The 4,224-nt window shown below is 37.2% G+C and overlaps 1 long non-coding RNA gene across 2 annotated transcripts in view; it reads left to right on the top strand.

Moving 5' to 3' along the window:
- Positions 1-4,224, top strand: part of LOC116076124 — a 40,140-nt gene that overhangs the window by 26,179 nt on the left and 9,737 nt on the right. For both annotated transcript variants that reach the window (XR_004112825.1, XR_004112826.1), the window contains exon 2: positions 1,020-1,161. This is a non-coding gene — a long non-coding RNA (uncharacterized LOC116076124). The remainder of the gene's footprint in view (positions 1-1,019; positions 1,162-4,224) is intronic.

Raw genomic sequence — 4,224 nt, 5'->3', positions numbered from 1 at the left:
CTGCTAAGGAGGGACGCATGCGCAGTACACACCCACTTGGGAAGACGCATGCGCAGTATACACCCAATAGGGAGGGGCTCATGCGCAGTAGAATAGTCTATTGCAGCTGCGGCCGCCATCTTAGATATGATCGTCAGCGGTGGCCGCTTAAGATCTAAGCAGCTGATGATCGTATCTGCGTGGCTGCCTACAGGGAGGCACAGGACATGCTCACCTAGGGCAGGGGGAAAGAATTAAGGCTGTTTGGAGCCCTGCTCTTCTCCGCTTCAGCCCCGTAAAAAGCAGCCTGTGTCTGACAGATATCCGCCATCTTGGATACGATCGTCTAAGCGGCTGCCGCTGACGATCGTATCCAAGCAGCTCCCTACAACTTAAAATATGTTTTTAAATGTTAACAAATTCAGATAAATTGAAATCATGTAACTTTTCTCATCATAATGCATTAAAAGTTAAAAAAATTTTATTTTGTAAAATCCATTAAACTATCTTCTTAAGTTTTATTTCTTTCAGTAATTCTAACTTATTGAATGAGATTCGTATTCATGTTTCATGGTTTTAAATATTTTTAAAAAGAGAGTTTTGAGAGAGGAAAGGAAAAGGATCGGTGTGGGACTAAATATGGTAAAGTACATGATAGACTTTCAAAAGTTATTCTTATTAATCTCATCAATGACTACAACAAATATATACAAACAGTATGACTTTATTAAGTTCATTTTTATATTTATCCCCTTTTCCTTAGGCTTCTATTTATTTTGTGTTTTTGTTTTAGAGGGTTTTTTTTTTCTTTTATGATTGGAAGTGTAGGAGAGGCAATTTTACACTATAGCATTAACTCACTACGCAAATAAGATGAGTCTCAAATTTATGGCAATCTTCCTGGGTCAGAATCCCACTCAATCAACCTCCCTGAGTACTGGGATTACAGACATGAATCATTACACTCAGCTAATTCTTGTAATTTTAATTATAGTTATATTATAGACATTTCATTTCCCTTTCCTGTTTCCTATTGCTAGTGAAAAACAACTCCTATACCTATAGACGGAGCTTTCCTGGGTAAAACTGTGAGTGCTACTTTTAGGATCACACCACCTGTGGGGTCACATAGTCATCTCTCAGCACAGAAAGCAAGCACCATAGGAACTGCAGAACCTGAAGGTCAGTGTTCATCTGTTACTATAAATTCCTAGTTATATCAGGGAAATGGTGAGCATGAAATACAATTTCTCATGCATTAGAGATCTGAGAAATGAAGCATCAGGCTGGCATTCAATGCCATCTGATGAGTCCTTTAAATCAAGAAAGGGAGACATTGCAGACCTTTAACACTGGGTGGATTATGGAACAGATTAGAGCACACATGTAAAGTCATATACTCAAGTGTTGAAAGACTGTGAGCTTCTGGGGTAAAGCAGATTGAAGCCAGAACAAAATCCATTCTCTAGTTGTGTTTTTTGGGTACAAAAATCTACTATCTCTCTACTTTAATTTCTTTTTACTTATATTAAGAATTTTGACTCATAATTTTGGTATAGTTTTCATCAAGCATTTAAATTGTCACAGTGATTCGGTGGTATCTCTCCTGCAGCGTGTTGTGAAATTGTAGTCTCTAATCAGGTAGGAAGCTGTGGCAAATGGCCACGTAGTAAATTGAACTTTGTTCAAGAAAAGCCTGTCAAGGAAGTATTCTAATGCTAGGCATATAACTAAACATATAACTCAATAGATCTCTCCTCTCTCTCTCTCTGTGTGTGTCTCTGTGTCTCTGTGTCTCTGTGTCTGTCTCTGTCTCTCTCTCTGTCTCTCTGTATCTCTCTCTCTCTCTCTCTCTCTCTCTCTCTCTCTCTCTCTCTCCCTCCCTTTTTCCCTCCCTCCCTCCCTAACCCTCTGTGCATGTGTGAGCACATGCACACATGTATGTGGGTGTATGCACATATGTGTATATGTATGTGTGTATGTATGTATGTGTGTAACATGAAGGTAACTGATGATGGCCCAGAACCTTGCATACAGAAAACGGTCACTTTTTTTTCTTAAACTTTACCCTTCTTTTCAAAAATTCTCTCATATATTACATCCCAACTGCACTTCAAAAATATTTATCTCATAGGTTGCATGTGTGTGTGCCTGTGCATGTGCGTGTGTGTGCACGCATGCGTGCACGCACATGTGCACACACACACACACAAACATGCATGCATGCTCAAGTACATGTGCAGGTTGCTGAGGTGGCTATTCTCAGATACCTTGGAGCTGGAGTTTCAGGTAGTTGTGAGCTGCCCAAATGGGTGCTGAGTAGAGAACTTGGTCTCTCTAAAAGACCAGTTTATACTCTTAACCTCTGAGTCATCTATTGAGTTCCAACATTAGGTTCGGTTTAAAGTTGCCATCTACCTTAGCCCACAATAAGAGAATTGAGGCGTCCTTTGAAGCAATACTTTGGCTTTTCTGTGAAAGTTCTAGATGGTCTATTCTTCCAATACAAGATGCGCTGTGTGTATTGAAAACTCTATTGCTTGCTGTAACTCACTCTTGTCTATTATACTAGCTAGAATTGAGTAACTATGCAACTTCTTCATAACACTTGTTCTCTTTTAAATTAAAGATGGTTACTTACCTCATAAAATATGAACAGTGACCTTCACACTAATGGAAGAGTTGGGAACCAGATTCATTTGCTCTAGAAAACCACATGCTCTTAATAGCTAACAATTTCTCCAGGTCCTTTTACATTTTTACATGTATTTATATATTATGTTTCTGTGTGATTGTGCACGTGCACCTCAGTACCCAAGTGGAGGCCAGAGGAGGAGTTGGGGAATCCATTCTCTTCGTCTACCATGTAGGTCCTAAGGATTAAACTCAAGTCATTGGGTTTAGTAGAAACAACTTTAACTGCAGAGTTTTATCACTACACCTACAAGTATGTTAAGTTTAAAAATGAAGTCATGTCTACAATTATCATTATTAAGTAGGAAATGGGCTTAGAAGGGCTCAAAAGTTGTTTCCTGAATTAGTTCCCTTCATCCCCTCTGCCAGCATTTCACAGGAAAAGAGCAATTTGGGAATGATTTTGAAGTTAATGTTATTGGATAGCAGTGCAATCAGAGACACAGTGGCAGGATCTTCCAACATCTGAAAGAAACTGTCATATGTTTTCACCAATCATTTTTAATTTCCCTTAGATTTGAAGTGGAATTTAATATTGTAATATATTAAAAATCCAACTAAGCATAAGAGCAATCAGGCAGCTGCCAAGGACACATGTTATTATTAGATTGCAGATTTTGTGACTTTGGCAGATTTTTATGTTTTTTTTGTCTATCCCTGGAGTCCTTCATTTTAAATACCTGACAATAAACTTGACATCTAACAGTAAAAGAAAGTTGTGTCTTCATTAGGAGGAATCTGCATGCTTTTGGCATTTTTATGCTTTCTATGTCTTCCCTTTAAAGAAAACATGATTTATTTATTTAAGGCAAAATACGTTTGTTGTTATTTATATGCTATAATGTTCTGTTATTTTCTACTACTGTTTTACTAAATCTATCATTATAACAATTAACTATTCTGTCTCCATTTCACTAATAGCTTTTACTAACTGTACTAATATAATAATATAAATTTAATGATTTAATTCACTTTGTCAGTAGTTACTGTAGACTAACCAATGTTAAAAAAATTACATACAACATGTTACTTTAATATGAACAATAATCAAATTTGCAAGATAAATATTATGACATTAAACTGAGGATTAAATAAGTATAACAAATGATAGTAACTTATGGAAAGAAGACTTCTTATATAAGGATGCATAGAGGAATTAATAATTCTGTGAGAGATCTACTAGCATAAGTGTCATGATTTTCCTGTGTCAGAAACAGATAAGTAGGTTTGTGTCTTTCCATATAGCCAAAATTTATTGAATAACAACAAATGTTCAAATATATGTGTGTGAATGCATGCTTGTGTGGGGTGTACAAAGATTATAAAATGGCTCAAATGATTTAAAGAGCCGAAATCTTGAGAATTCTGAACTAATGAAAACGATCAAATGAGTCTGTAAAGGCAAAATAATGAGCCAGCTGCAGGGTCCATATAAATGAATGGGAAGATGATGGATAGGTGGATGGATAGGTGGATGGATAGGTGGATGGATAGATGGGTGGATGGGTGGTAGGTGGATGATGGGTGGATGGAGGGTTAGATGGGTGGATG

The sequence above is a fragment of the Mastomys coucha genome, unplaced genomic scaffold (assembly GCF_008632895.1).
Source record: "Mastomys coucha isolate ucsf_1 unplaced genomic scaffold, UCSF_Mcou_1 pScaffold4, whole genome shotgun sequence".
In the NCBI taxonomy this organism is placed as follows: domain Eukaryota; kingdom Metazoa; phylum Chordata; class Mammalia; order Rodentia; family Muridae; genus Mastomys; species Mastomys coucha.
The sequence above is the reverse complement of the archived record's forward strand: the minus strand, read 5'-3'. Positions and strand labels throughout refer to the sequence as shown.